The following is a 16,247-nucleotide window of genomic DNA, read 5'->3' as shown; positions in this document are numbered from 1 at the left end:
TTATACATCTAACAGTTGTAAAGCAATGTGAACAAGACTACATATTTTAATGCAACCGCTTCATCTGTGTTATGTGTCAGTTTTACAGGAGGGCCAGTATCTGTGGTGGAAAAGCAATTGTGTGTGCCCTGAAAGAAGAGGAGAGGGAGTGGAAGAGAGAAGGAGGAGAGGGAAAGAGAGGGGGGAGGGGGGAAGATAGTAGGGAGAGGTGGGGAAGAGAAAGTGCAGAGATAGAGGTGAAAACTGAGAGAGAGTGAGAGGGTGAGGTCAGAGAGAGAATTTAAGCCCATTTCAGGGAAGCCGCAAAATAAAAAATAAATAATAAGGCCTTCACCTGCTAAATAAATTCAGATGAATTCAATTTGAGACCGTCTTTTATTTTCTTAGAATCTAAATGATAAGAGTATGACTGTTTTTTAACTTCTTTAAAGTGAATTGTGTTTGGTGTTTCTCCAGGGTCATTCCATGTATTTGAATTCAAAACACCTTACAGTACTTAGAAAACTTACGCATGTTTAAAGTGAATTGAGTTTGGTGTTTCCCCAGGGTCATTCCATGTATTTGAATTCAGAACACCTTACAGTACTTGGAAAACTTACGCATGTGAACATACCCATATTGCATTTTAAAATAGCCTTGATTTTTTCCCTCTTTAATGGTTTCAATTTTGCAATTAAGGAAATGAAGGTGAAATATGCATGATTTGTAAGGGGTAAAACCCCTGAAAACCCTGTAGAACAGCGCTTAATCAGGGTTTACAGAGTCTAAGGGGCAAAACATACATTAACACCTATGGTTTCAGTGGCATTTTAACCCTTAAATACTCTGTTTAAGGGGTATTGTAAGGTGCGATAGTTAAAAAAACCTGATGTTGCACATTTGATCACAAGTTAAGGCACACATTCAGGGGTACTGAAATGGTATTAAGGGTTTTCACCCCTTAAAAACAGCTTAAAGCATGCACATTCCACCTTAATTTCCCTTCCTTCTAAAATGCTACCATTAAGGAGAAAATCAAGGATATTTTAAAGTGCAAAATTAAGGGATTACGTTTCCTAGTGTAGTGTGAATAATCTGTGTGACTAAGAGACTAATCCATTTCTAAAGGAACTAGGGGCCCTTTCCCATCCTCTGGAAATCATTATGCAGCATTATAAATGTCATCCATCAGGCCTGTGCAGGAAGAGTCAGCCCCAGAGAGTGATCCCACTGTAATCGTGTTGCTCATGTTTGTTTGGCCCAAAGTGCCAGAGCATCATCAGATCTGGAGTTTATCAGCACAGAGCACAATTCCCAACCTGCTAGATTGGTAAGTTAGTCTAGCCTGTTATCTAAACTTGTAGTAATCAGGGCAAGCCCCGAGGGGGGCCCCCATTGATTTTGTTAGTCACTGTAACTCAGATATCAGGTAACTACACTGAACAAAAATATAAACGCAACATGTAAAGTGTTGGTCCCATCCACCTGACGGGTGTGGCATATCAAGAAGCTGATTTAAACAGCATGATTATTACACAGGGGCACCTTGTGGTGGGGACAGTAAAAGGCCCCTTTAAAATATGCTCTTTTGTCACAACACAATGCCACATGTCTCAAGTTTTGAGGGAGTGTGCAATTGGCATGCTGACTGCAGGAATGTCCACCAGAGCTGTTGCCAGAGAATTGAATATTCATTTCTCTACCATAAGCTGCCTCCAATGTCGTTTTAGATCATTTGGCAGTATGTCCAACCGGCTTCACAACCGCAGACCACCTGTAACCACGCCAGCCGAGGACCTCCGCATCAGGCATATTTTTGTTAAGAGTGTATATTTAACAGTCTTATGGCTTGGAGGTAGAAGCTGTTCATGGTCCTGTTGGTTCCAGACATGGTGCATCAGTACCATTTGCCGTGCGGTAGCAGAGAGAACAGTCTATGAATTGGGTGGCTGGGTGAGTACCCTTGGCGAGTACCCATTACTCACTGGGTGTGTATGAACAGCAGGGGATGAGGTTATTTGCATTTCAATACCGTCAACCTACTTACACTTACTTACTCTTCTTTGCTCCCTGTGGATCATAAGATTGTAACAAGCTCACGTCATGCCAGCTGGCCCTTTGCAAAGTAGGCCTACTTCGTCCCGTTAATAAAAAACAGTGACACCAGTAACTGGTTAGGATTCACAAAGCCATGCGAATATTTCTGGACTAGTGCTATTTCATTTCAAATGTTAAAAGTTATGCAATTTTGAATGTAAGCTTATGGGTTTAGGCTAAGCATGCAATTTCCATATGCTGTCCACATATGCATTCTAAGGAGAAAGGAGGGTGAAATTAAAGGTAGACTCAGTGGTATGATGTAGATGCATAAAGTAAACCGCATAGTGGGTCAATTTACGCAACAACTAAGTTTTTTTAAAGTTTTTTATTTCACCTTTATTTAACCAGGTAGGCCAGTTGAGAACAAGTTCTCATTCACAACTGCGACCTGGCCAAGATAAAGCAAAGCAGTGCGACACAAACAACAACAACAACAACACAGAGTTACACATGGAATAAACAAATGTACAGTCAATAACACAATAGAAAAAAAAGTCTATATACAGTGTGTGCAAATGGCGTGAGGAGGTAAGGCAATAAATAGGCCATAGTAGCGAAGTAATTACAATTTTAGAAAATTAACACTGGAGTGATAGATGTGCGAATGATGATGTGCAAGTAGAAATACTGGTGTACTAAAGAGCAAAAAAGTAAATAAAAACAATATGGGGATGAGGTAGGTAGATTGGATGGGCTATTTACACATGGGCTGTGTACAGCTGCAGCGATCGTTTAGCTGCTCAGATAGCTGATGTTTAAAGTTAGTGAGGGAGATATGTCTCCAACTTCAGCGATTTTTGCAATTCGTTCTAGTCCTTGGCAGCAGAGAACTGGAAGGAAAGGCGGCCAAAGGAGGTGTTGGCTTTGGGGATGAGTAGTGAGATATACCTGCTGGAGCGCGTGCTACGGGTGAGTGTTGTTATCGTGACCAGTGAGCTGAGATAAGGAGGAGCTTTACCTAGCAAAGACTTATAGATGACCTGGAGCCAGTGGGTCTGGCGAGGAATATGTAGTGAGGGCCAGCCGACGAAAGCATACAGGTCGCAGTGGTGGGTGGTATATGGGGCTTTGGTGACAAAACGGATGGCACTGTGATAGACTGCATCCAGTTTGCTGAGTAGAGTGTTGGAGGCTATTTTGTAAATGACATCGCCAAAGTCGAATATCGGTAGGATAGTCAGTTTTACGAGGGTATGTTTGGTGGCGTGAGTGAAGGAGGCTTTGTTGCGAAATAGGATGCCGATTCTAGATTTAATTTTGGATTGGAGATGTTTAATATGAGTCTGGAAGGAGAGTTTAAAGTCTAGCCAGACACCTAGGTATTTGTAGTTGTCCACATATTCTAAGTCAGAACCGTCCAGAGTAGTGATGCTAGTCGGGCGGGCGGGTGCGGACAGCGATCGGTTGAAAAGCATGCATTTAGTTTTACTAGCGTTTAAGAGCAGTTGGAGGCCACGGAAGGAGTGTTGTTTGGCATTGAAGCTCGTTTGGAGGTTTGTTAACACAGTGTCCAAGGAAGGGCCAGATGTATACAGAATGCTGTCGTCTGCCTAGAGGTGGATCAGCAAGAGTGACATCGTTGATATATACAGAGAAAAGAGTCGACCTGGGAATTGAACACTGTGGTAGCCCCATAGAGACTGCCAGAGGTCCGGACAACAGGCTCTCCAATTTGACACACTGAACTCTGAGAAGTAGTTGGTGAACCAGCCAAGGCAGTCATTTGAGAAACCAAGGCTGTTGAGTCTGCTGATAAGAATACGGTGATTGACAGAGTCGAAAGCCTTGGCCAGGTCGATGAAGACGGCTGCACAGTACTGTCTTTTATCGATGATGGTTACGATATCGTTAGTACCTTGAGCATGGCTGAGGTGCACCCGTGACCAGCTTGGAAACCAGATTGCACAGCGGAGAAGGTACGGTGGGATTCGAAATGGTTAGTGATCTGTTTATTAACTTGGCTTTCGAAGACTTTAGATAGGCAGGGCAGGATGGATATACAGTGGGGGAAAAAATATTTGATCCCCTGCTGATTTTGTACGTTTGCCCACTGACAAAGAAATGATCGGTCTATAATTTTAATGGTAGGTTTATTTGAGCAGTGAGAGACAGAATAACAACAAAAAAATCCAGAAAAACCCATGCCAAAAATGTTATAAATTGATTTGCATTTTAATGAGGGAAATAAGTATTTGACCCCCTCTCAATCAGAAAGATTTCTGGCTCCCAGGTGTCTTTTATACAGGTAACGAGCTGAGATTAGGAGCACACTCTTAAAGGGAGTGCTCCTAACCGCAGCTTGTTACCTGTATAAAAGACACCTGTCCACAGAAGCAATCAATCAATCAGATTCCAAACTCTCCACCATGGCCAAGACCAAAGAGCTCTCCAAGGATGTCAGGGACAAGATTGTAGACCTACACAAGGCTGGAATGGGCTACAAGACCATCGCCAAGCAGCTTGGTGAGAAGGTGACAACATTTGGTGCGATTATTCGCATATGGAAGAAACACAAAAGAACTGTCAATATCCCTCGGGCTGGGGCTCCATGCAAGATCTCCCCTCGTGGAGTTGCAATGATCATGAGAACGGTGAGGAATCAACTACACGGGAGGATCTTGTCAATGATCTCAAGTCAGCTGGGACCATAGTCGCCAAGAAAACAATTGGTAACACACCACGCCGTGAAGGACTGAAATCCTGCTGCGCCCGAAAGGTCCCCCTGCTCAAGAATACATATACATGCCCGTCTGAAGTTTGCCAATGAACATCTGAATGACTCAGAGGACAACTGGTGTTGTGGTCAGATGAGACCAAAATGGAGCTCTTTGGCATCAACTCAACTCGCCGTGTTTGGAGGAGGATGAATGCTGCCTATGACCCAAGAACACCATCTCCACCGTCAAACATGGAGGTGGAAACATTATGCTTTGGGGGTGTTTTTCTGCTAAGGAGACAGGACAACTTCACCGCATCAAAGGGACGATGGACGGGGCCATGTACCATCAAATCTTGGGTGAGAACATCCTTCCCTCAGCCAGGGCATTAAAAATGGGTCGTGGATGGGCATTCCAGCATGACAATGACCCAAAACACACGGCCAAGGCAACAAAGGAGTGGCTCAAGAAGAAGCACATTAAGGTCCTGGAGTGGCCTAGCCAGTCTCCAGACCTTAATCCCATAGACCATCTGTGGAGGGAGCTGAAGGTTTGAGTTGCCAAACGTCAGCCTCGAAACCATAATGACTTGGAGAAGATCTGCAAAGAAGAGTGGGACAAAATCCCTCCTGAGATGTGTGCAAACCTGGTGGCCAACTACAAGAAACTTCTGACCTCTGTGATTGCCAACAAGGGTTTTGCCAAGTCATGTTTTGCAGAGGGGTCAAATACTTATTTCCCTCATTGAAATGCAAATCATTTTATAACATTTTTGACATGCGTTTTTGTGGATATTTTTGTTGTTATTCTGTCTCTCACTGTTCAAATAAACCTACCATTAAAATTATAGACTGATCATTTCTTTGTAAGTGGGCAAACGTACAAAATCAGCAGGGGATCAAGTACTTTTTTCCCCCATTGTAGGTCTGTAACAGTTTGGGTCTAGAGTGTCACCCCCTTGAAGTGGGGGATGACCGCGACAGCTTTCCAATCTTTAGGGATCTCGGACGATACGAAAGAGAGGTTGAACAGACTGGTAATAGGCGTTGCAACAATGACGGCGGATAATTTTTAGAAAGAGAGGATCCAGATTGTCTAGCCCAGCTGATTTGTACGGGTCCAGGTTTTGCAGCTCTTTCAGAACATCTGCTATCAGGATTTGGGTGAAGGAGAAGCTGGGGAGGTTTGGGCAAGTAGCTGCGGGGGGTGCGGAGCTGTTGGCCGGGGTTGTGGTAGCCAGGAGGAAAGCATGGCCAGCCATAGAAAAATGCTTATTGAAATTCTCGATTATCGTGGATTTATCGGTGGTGACAGTGTTTCCTATCCTCAGTGCAGTGGGCAGCTGGGTGGAGGTGGTCTTATTCTCCATGGACTTTACAGTGTCCCAAAAGTTTTTGGAGTTAGAGCTACAGGATGCAAATGTTTGTTTGAAAAAGCTAGCCTTTGCTATCCTGACTGACTGCGTGTATTGTTTCCTGACTTCCCTGAAAAGTTGCATATCGCGGGGACTATTCGATGCTAGTGCAGTCCGCCACAGGATGTTTTTGTGTTGGTCGAGGGCAGTCAGGTCTGGAGTGAACCAAGGGCTATATCTGTTCTTAGTTCTACATTTTTTGAAAGGGGCATGCTTATTTAAGATGGTGAGGAAATTACTTTTAAAGAATGACCAGGCATCCTCTACTGATGGGATGAGGTCAATATCCTTCCAGGATACCCGGGCCAGGTCGATTAGAAAGGCCTGTTCGCAGAAGTGTTTTAGGGAGCGTTTGACAGTGATGAGGGGTGGTCGTTTGACCGCGGACCCATAGCGGATGCAGGCAATGAGGCAGTGATCGCTGAGATCCTGATTGAAAACAGCAGAGGTGTATTTGGAGGGCAAGGTGGTCAGGATAATATCTATGAGGGTGCCCATGTTTACGGATTTAGGGTTGTACCTGGTGGGTTCCTTGTTTTTTCTTTTGAAGCCAGAAGGAGGCTAGTATCAGCTACATTTATGCCTTTACTAGACTATGGGGATATTTTATATATGAATGCTTCCGCTCAGTGTTTCAGATCAATTGACACCCTTTACCATGGCACTTTGAGATTTAGTTTAAACTGCAAAACCCTTACGCACCACTGCACTTTGCATACCAGGGTTGGCTGGCCTTCACTAGTCACTCATAGGCTCAGTCACTGGTATACTTTTATTTACAAAGCCATTTTGGGTTTACTACCTTTTTATTTGGGCATTTTTATTGTTCAGAAATGTGGTGGGTACTCTCTTCGTTCGCTGGACTTTATCCTGCTAACTGTTCCAAATGTCAGAACTGAATTTGGTTAAAGGGCTTTTATGTACTCTGCGCCATCGTCTTGGAATGCCTTACAAAATACTTTTAAACTGGAAGAACTTGTCCCGATAAGTATTTTTAAATCACTCATGAATGATCTTGAGACTGATTCCCTGACCTGTCAATGTTTTTAATTTGCTGTTTTTGATTTTGTTATACTCTTGTGAATTCTATGGTTTTTATTAGATTACTTGTAGTTTTTCATGTTGTTTGTCTGTAAATTTTGTAATGACTTGGTGCTGCCTATCTTGGCCAGAACGCTCTTGAATGAGCCCTTCCTGGTTAAATAAAGGTTTAATAAAAAAATTAAAAAGATTGAGGGCATCTAGCTTAGACTGTAGGACTGCCGGGGTGTTAAGCATATCCCAGTTTAGGTCACCTAACAGAACGAACTCTGAAGATAGATGGGGGGCAATCAATTCACATATGGTGTCCAGGGCACAGCTGGGTGTCACGAATCCCACCGAAGGTGGCTCCCCTGCCTGCTCGGGCGGCGCTCGGCGGTCGTCGTCACCGACCTACTAGCCGCCGCTGATCCTTTTTTCCTTTTCGTTTGGTTTGTCTTATTGTTTGCACCTGTTCCTCATTTGTCTTTTGATTTTGGTTATTTAAGCCTGTTTAGCCCGCCCAGTGTTGTGCGGGATTATTTTAGCGTCAGGTTGTGTTTTTGTCGTTGGATGTGCTGGCGATTTACAACTGTGATATTGTATGCTGGCTGTGCACCTGTTTTGGGCACTGAGCATTTTTTCCACGCCGTTTGTGTTGGCGTTGTTCGTGTTGTGTTTTTTGATTTAAATAAACACAAAGTTCCGTACCTCTGCTCTCTGTGCCTGACTCCTACCACCACTCCTAGCAATCGTCTGACAGAATCCCGCACCAACTATGGAGTCAGCAGGAGCAGCCTCTCCTCCTCTCCCATCGATGGAGGAACGGGTCCTTCACCATACCACCATCCTCCACCGAATCGGCTCAGCGATGGAGCAGATGATGGAGAGGATGGACCGATGGGAGAGGAGTGGCCTCCCTACCGCATCCCCAGCACCAAATCCCCCTCCACCATCTACCCCTCCACCGACGTCCGGACCCGGAGCCCTACGCCTGGCTCTCCCCAGGGAGTACGATGGAGCGGCGGCTGGGTGCCAGGGGTTCCTGCTACAGTTGGATTTGTACCTGGCTACCGTTTATCCAGCTCCCTCGGGAGAGGAGAGCGTAAGCGTCCTCGTCTCCTGCTTAACGGGACGTGCCCTGGAGTGGGCCAACGCAGTGTGGTATGGCCCAGACTCGGCAAGGGATCACTACCCCGAGTTCACTCGCCGGTTCCGGGCCGTGTTCGACCACCCAGCAGAAGGCCGGGCGGCGGGTGAACGGTGGTTCCACCTGCGTCAGGAGACGAGGAGCGCACAGGACTTTGCTCTGGAGTTCCGGACCTTGGCTGCTGGAGCGGGGTGGAACGACAGGGCCCTGATGGACCACTATTGGTGTAGCCTCCGGGAGGACGTCGGGCTAGCCTGTCGGGACACTACCCTGTCACTAGACGAACTAATCGACTAATCGACATGTCCATTCGTCTTGACAATCTGCTGGCTGCGCGCGGGCGTCCAGACTGGGCCCTGTTGGTTCCACCTCCAGGTCCTCCAGCTCCCATACCTATGGAGCTAGGGGGGGCCGCGTCCAGGGGAACCGGAGGAGGAGGCTCCCCTTGTATCCAGTGTGGTCGGAGAGGACACACTACCGACCGGTGCTGGGGGAGCTCCTCTGGGAATCGGGATGGCAGGCGGAGCACTCCTCGTCCATCTCAGGTGAGTAAGCACCAACCTCACCCAGAGCTCCCTGTTGGTCACATGTTCGTTTTAGTAACTTTCCCCTTGTTTTCTCCCTCTTTCCAGCATAAGGCGCTAGTCGATTCAGGCGCAGCTGGAAACTTTATGGATCGTGGGCTCGCATTAAGGCTAGGGATTCCCCTGGTGTCGTTGGACCAACCTTTCCCCGTGCACTCCTTAGATAGCCGACCATTAGGGTCAGGACTGGTCAGGGAGGCCACGGTGCCACTGGACATGGTAACGCAGGGGGATCATGGGGAACGGATTAGTCTCTTCCTCATTGATTCTCCTGCGTTTCCGGTTGTGCTGGGGATTCCTGGCTGGCCAATCACAATCACAATATTTTGTGGAGACAGGGGGCTCTCAGAGGGTGGTCAGAGGAGTGGTCAGGCAGGTGTAAGGGAGTTTCCATCGGTGCGACGACGGTGGAGAGTCCAGACCAGGTTTCCACTGTGCGCATTCCCTCAGAATATGCCGATTTGGCTATCGCCGACTGTAAAAAGAGGGCGACCCGATTACCACCTCATCGACGAGGGGATTGAGTGATAAATCTCCAGGTAAACGCTGCACTTCCCAGGAGTCACGTGTACCCATTGTCACAGGAGGAGACGTTGGCTATGGAGACATATGTCACGGAATCTCTGAGACAGGGGTATATTCGGCCCTCCATGTCACCCGTCTCCTTGAGTTTCTTTTTCGTGAAGAAAAAGGATGGAGGGTTGCGTCCGTGCATTGATTATCGAGGTCTAAATTCCATCACAGTAGGGTTCAGTTACCCACTACCTCTCATCGCTACGGCGGTGGAATCATTTCACGGAGCGCGTTTTTTTCACGAAACTGGACCTCAGGAGCGCGTACAATCTGGTGCGTATCCGGGGAGGAGACGAGTGGAAAACCGCATTCAGTACCACATCGGGCCACTATGAGTACCTCGTCATGCCGTACGGGTTAAAGAATGCTCCAGCCGTCTTTCAATCTTTTGTTGACGAGATTCTCAGGGACCTGCACGGACAGGGGGTGGTGGTGTATATTGACGACATCCTGATTTATTCCGCCACCCGCGCCGCGCATGTCTCCCTGGTGCGCAAGGTGCTTGGGCGACTGCTGGAGAATGACCTGTACGTCAAGACTGAGAAATGTGAGTTTTTCAAACGAGCCGTTTCCTTCCTGGGGTATCGCATTTCCACCTCGGGGGTGGTGATGGAGGATGACTGCGTTAAAGCCGTGCGTAATTGGCCGACTCCGACCACGGTAAAGGAGGTGCAGCGGTTTTTAGGGTTTGCCAATTACTACCGGAGGTTTATCCGGGGCTTTGGTCAAGTTGCTGATCCCATTACCTCAATGCAGAAGGGGGGTCCGGCGCGCTTGCGCTGGTCAGCAGAGGCGAACAGAGCGTTCAGTCGCCGGAAGGAGCTGTTTACCGTCGCTCCAGTGCTGGCTCATCCGGATCCCTCTTTGGCATTCATAGTGGAGGTGGACGCGTCCGAGACTGGGGTGGGGGCCGTGCTATCACAGCGCTCGGGCACGCCACCCAAACTCCGCCCGTGCGCTTTCTTTTCTAGGAAGCTAGGGCCGGCGGAGCAGAACTATGACGTGGGGGACAGGGAGTTGTTAGCTGTGGTCAAGGCTCTGAAGGTGTGGAGACATTGGCTTGAGGGGGCAAAGCACCCTTTCCTCATCTGGACTGACCACCGTAATCTCGAGTACATCCGGGCAGCTAGGAGACTGAATCCGTGTCAGGCCAGGTGGGCCATGTCCTTTACCCGTTTCCGGTTCACGATCTCTTATCGGCCAGGTTCACTGAACACGAAGGCCGACGCACTGTCCCGCCTATATGACACCGAGGAGAGGGCCATCGATCCGGCTCCCATTCTTCCGGCGTCGTGTTTGGTAGCTCCGGTGGTATGGGAGTTGGACGCGGAGATCGAGCGGGCGTTACGGTCGGAACCTGCACCATCGCAGTGTCCGGCAGGTGTTCAGTACGTACCGATTGGTCTCCGTGATCGATTGATTCGATGGGCCCATAATCTCCCCTCTTCGGGTCACCCTGGGATCGAGAGGACAGTGCGGAACCTGAGGGGGAAGTACTGGTGGCCCACCTTGGGTAAGGACGTGCGGTTTTATGTTTCCTCCTGCTCGGTGTGCGCTCAGAGCAAGGCTCCTCGACACCTGCCTAGAGGGAAATTACACCCCCTCCCCGTTCCACAGCGGCCGTGGTCACACTTGTCAGTGGACTTCCTCACTGACCTTCCCATATCTCAGGGGAACACCACTATCCTGGTCGTTGTGGATCGGTTCTCGAAGTCCTGTCGTCTCATCCCGTTGCCCGGTCTCCCTACGGCTCTGCAGACTGCGGAGGCCCTGTTTACCCATGTCTTCCGGCACTATGGGGTGCCCGAGGACATCGTTTCTGATCGGGGTCCCCAGTTCACGTCCAGAGTTTGGAGGGCGTTCATGGAACGTTTGGGGGTCTCGGTCAGCCTGACCTCGGGTTTCCACCCCGAGAGTAATGGGCAGGTGGAGAGGGTGAACCAAGAGGTGGGTAGGTTTCTAAGGACATATTGCCAGGACCGGCCCAGAGAATGGGCAAGATACGTGCCATGGGCAGAAATAGCCCAAAATTCTCTACGGCACTCATCAACCAACATGTCACCGTTCCAGTGCGTGTTGGGCTACCAGCCGGTCCTGGCTCCATGGCACCAGAGCCAGACCGAGGCTCCTGCGGTGGAGGATTGGGTGCAGCGCTCGAAGGACACCTGGAGAGCCGTCCAAGACGCACTTACAAAGGCGAGTGGACGGCAGAAGAAGAGCGCTGACCAGCACCGCAATGAGACCCCTGTGTTTGCACCAGGGGATCGAGTCTGGCTCTCGGCTAGAAACCTGCCCCTCCGCTTGCCCTGCCGGAAGCTGGGCCCGCAGTGTGTAGGGCCGTTTAAAGTCCTGAGGAGGATAAACGAGGTGTGTTACCGGTTACAACTTCCATCTTACTACCGTATTAACCCCTCGTTTCATGTGTCTCTCCTCAGGCCGGTGGTGGCTGGTCCCATGCAGGAAGGTGAGGTGCCGGAGGTTCCTCCCCCCCGCTGGACATTGGGGGGTCCCCGGCGTATAAAATACGCGCCATTCTGGACTCCAGACTTCGGGAGGGGGGGGGGGCCTACAGTACCTCGTCGACTGGGAGGGGTACGGCGCGGAGGAGAGGTGCTGGATACCCAGGAGGGACATTTTGGACCCCCCACTACTGAGGGAGTTCCACCGCCTTCATGGGGATCGCCCTGCGCCTCGTCCTCCGGGTCGCCCTCGAGGTCGGTGGCGGCGCGCTGCGGGAGCCGCGCGTCAGGAGGGGGGTACTGTCACGAATCCCACCGAAGGTGGCTCCCCTGCCTGCTCGGGCGGCGCTCGGCGGTAGTCGTCACCGACCTACTAGCCGCCGCTGATCCTTTTTTCCTTTTCGTTTGGTTTGTCTTATTGTTTGCACCTGTTCCTCATTTGTCTTTTGATTTTGGTTATTTAAGCCTGTTTAGCCCGCCCAGTGTTGTGCGGGATTATTTTAGCGTCAGGTTGTGTTTTTGTCGTTGGATGTGCTGGCGATTTACGACTGTGATATTGTATGCTGGCTGTGCACCTGTTTTGGGCACTTGGCATTTTTTCCACGCCGTTTGTGTTGGCGTTGTTCGTGTTGTGTTTTTTAATTTAAATAAACACAAAGTTCCGTACCTCTGCTCTCTGCGCCTGACTCCTACCACCACTCCTAGCAATCGTCTGACACTGGGAGCTGAGGGGGGTCTATAACAGGCGGCAACAGTGAGAGACTTATTTCTAGAGAGATTAATTTTTAAAATTAGAAGCTCGAATTGTTTGGGCATAGACCTGGAAAGTATGACAGGACTTTGCAGGCTATCTCTGCAGTAGATTGCAACTCCTCCCCCTTTGGCAGTTCTATCTTGATTTGTAGTTGGGGATGGAAATCTCAGAATTTTTGGTGGCCTTCCTAAACCAGGATTCAGACACGGCAAGGACATCAGGGTTGGCAGAGTGTGCTAAAGCAGTGAGTAAAACAAACTTAGGGAGGAGGCTTCTGATGTTAACATGCTTGAAACCAATGCTTTTACGGTTACTGAAGTCAACAAATGAGAGCGCCGGGGGACACGCAGGGCCTGGATTAACCTCCACATCACCCGAGGAACAGCGGAGGAGTAGGATGAGGGTACGGGCAAAGGCTATCAAAACTGGTCGTCTAGTGCGTTGGGGACAGAGAATAAAAGGAGCAGATTTCTGGGCGTGGTAGGATAGATTCAGGGCATAATGTACAGACAGGATGTGTGAGGCTCAAGTTCTCCTCAGTTTTAGTCCTGTGGCTACTGTACCATGCTGTAACAGTGTGAAGCGAACCAGTGCACGTGGGCAGACACTATGTGAGAGCGAAGTCCTGCGTCTCGTTCATCTCAATATCTGCGGTGCTGCTTGTTACAACGTCATTTAGCTGAGTCTGTCTTTTATAAAGCAAAGAGATATAATAAATTCCAACACGGTGATAATTGGGGGCTGTTGGCAACAAAGATAAACCAATCGTGCGCACATAAAGGCACTTCAAACAGGATAGAGATCCATTATAAAATAAACTCTCTTCTCAACACACCTACTGTTTATATCCAAGCCTCTCTGGGAGCCGACCCTGTTTACTTTCTCCGCTTGACTCATTTCATGTCAAGGCATCACACTGGCATTTTTGTATACATCCTCTCACACACACTCACTCACTCACGGGCTAAAGAGGGCCCGTTCAAAGGCTTGCTGACGTGTTAAGAGCGGGAAAGCTATGAATCACGATAATGGTGATAAGGTGCACGTACACCCACGCACGCACACACAACCTACACCACTTTAACATACACCTTAGTGATGACAAGTGTCTTTTAGCCACCATGGACAGAGAGAGGGATTGTGGCACTGATTGTGTTTTCCACACAATCCGTGCCACAATCATTCACTATCAAGCATGCTCTTACACGTGTTATTGTCTCTCTAGTGATGTTTCCAGACACTCAAGCGGAACAGTTCATCCGGATGCCTTCACAAGCCTGAGTGAGAGAGGTTTAGAGTTAGGCTACCTGCTACCCACTGGGCACATACTGGTTGAATCAACGTCGTTTCCGCGTCATTTCAAGGAAATGATGTTGAACCAACATGGAATAGACGTTGAATTGACATCTGTGCCCAGTGGCTAGTGCTGGTGTAGACCAAAGGGAGGTTAAGACTAAAGCGAAGGGCTCTTGTAGGTTAGAGGTTAAGCCACGAGGGCCATTTGCAGAGAGGAGTCTTCTTTCTTCCTTTCTGGAGATCACGGATCTAAAATATAATTGTCTCGTCGGCGAGGGCAAGGCTTTCACCCTGTTGCCTTCACCCATCAAATCTGGGCATATTAGTGATTACTAAGGAAGGAGAGAAGAGAGGATGCACTGTAAAAAGATTGGATCGGTGTCTATTTGCAAAGTTAAAGCAAATGGCCTTGTAGGGGAGGCTACAGTGAGGCCAAAACTAGGGCCTTTTTCAGGAGCTCACAGACCAATATTTAGCTGTGTGTGTGTGTGTGTGTAAAGGGGAGGAAACAGGTTAAAGATTGATTTTGAAGCCTTGAGACAATTGAGACATGGATTGTGTATGTGTGCCATTGAGGCTGAATGGGCAAGACAACATATTTAAGTGCCTTTGAACAGAGTATGATAGTAGGTGCCAATAACAGCAATGTTACTGGGTTTTGTGTGTGTGTGTGTGTGTGGCACACACAGTGGAGGGAGCAGCCTGCAAGCTCACTCAGGTACCACTCTGGTGGTATTTAGCCCCTTCATTTGTGTGGAATCCAGCATCATTATCCCAAAGTGTTTCCATCTGGAAGTGCTTGGGAGTTCCCATTTGAACTCAATGTGTGTTCTGAAGGCACCGAGAGAGTGCTAGAAAAACGAATGATCACGTTCTGTTAATTCCACTTTGATATTCATTGGCTCAGAATTTGGCACAATCATGTGGTTAGTTGTCTGATGTATAGCAAGAAAAATGCCACCCAAGGCTTACAATCGGAACGGATTCCTTTGGAATACAGTGAGTTAGAAATGCTGCTCACTGATGTTGGAATGCCTCGTATGTTTGTGTCTGCTTCGGTTGGATGTAATCGGTCTGTGGCAGTGTATATACTATGAACAAGATCTGGTTTGAAGTGGACGATGAGTGGTCCTTTGTAATACTGCTACCACAGCATTCATCATGACTGGAAATACCACGCACATTGTCACCTGAAATGCACACTGCATTACCAGGAGTTTGTTGAGGATGGGGCAACGTTACAGAATGTTCGGATAATCTGTATAGAACATATATTATTCTACATCCTATAGAATAGGAAATCATGTCATCTCTAAAACTGTAGCGAATTGAGGGGGTACAATAGATGGCACCTTATTGAACAAGCCCCTGGATTTATGCTAATGTTGCAATGGGTGTCAATTCAAAGTAGAGTGAAGTGGAGTTCAACCATTTCTGGACATAGATGCATAATGCTAGTAGATATTTTAGGGATGTTGAGCTGTCCGTTTGAATGATCAAAGTGGAACATTCGCCTTTCATGTATACGGAGCAGGACAAACTTAAATCTAGATACTGATCTAAGGTTCGTTTTGCAATATCCTCCCTATTGGTGAAGGTTAGAATATGGGGAGGGTAAACTGATCCTGGATTTGCACTTGCAGAAAACTTCTACCCGGCGCACAGGGAACGATGGAAGGGGAAGTGTGTCGACGTTTACGCCAGGGGGCACTGTTGCTCCAGGCAATTTAGCCCCTCATTGGTCTTTCTGTACAACGACAAACTGACTTGGTGGGAAAATGAGTCTCAAAGCACTGGTCTAAGATCAGTTGCCTCTCCAAATTCTAACCAAGGTTATGGGGTTGAAAGATTGAAGCACTGTACCTAGGCCTGTGCTTATGGTATATTTTCTATCTCTGTCCCCTGTAGCATTGCTCATTCTGTTGCTACAACTTCTACTGTCAATAAAAACATATATTATCTCTTGTAAAATAGATGTTATCTCAATAAGAATAACCTGAAAAAGACATGAAATAGACATTATTACTTATCCTGTTTTAGTAAAATGTTCAGTTTACTTTATTTGGTGGGAATTTGGAGTCTACAACCAAGTGGTCATAATGAAAGTCTTGAACACATCAGTGAACCAGTTGTAAGCCTGTGTGTTTTGACCCCTATGGAAGTTTCCTAGTAACTAGTATTGCTTTCTATTGACAGAAGGGGAGTTCAACCTTGCTATACAATGGGTGGTGGGTTAGACCCGGCGCCAGGATAAAGTAACT

The sequence above is a fragment of the Salmo salar genome, chromosome 19 (genome assembly GCF_965601325.2).
Source record: "Salmo salar chromosome 19, fSalSal1, whole genome shotgun sequence".
NCBI lineage: Eukaryota > Metazoa > Chordata > Actinopteri > Salmoniformes > Salmonidae > Salmo > Salmo salar.
This window is presented reverse-complemented; position numbering follows the sequence as displayed.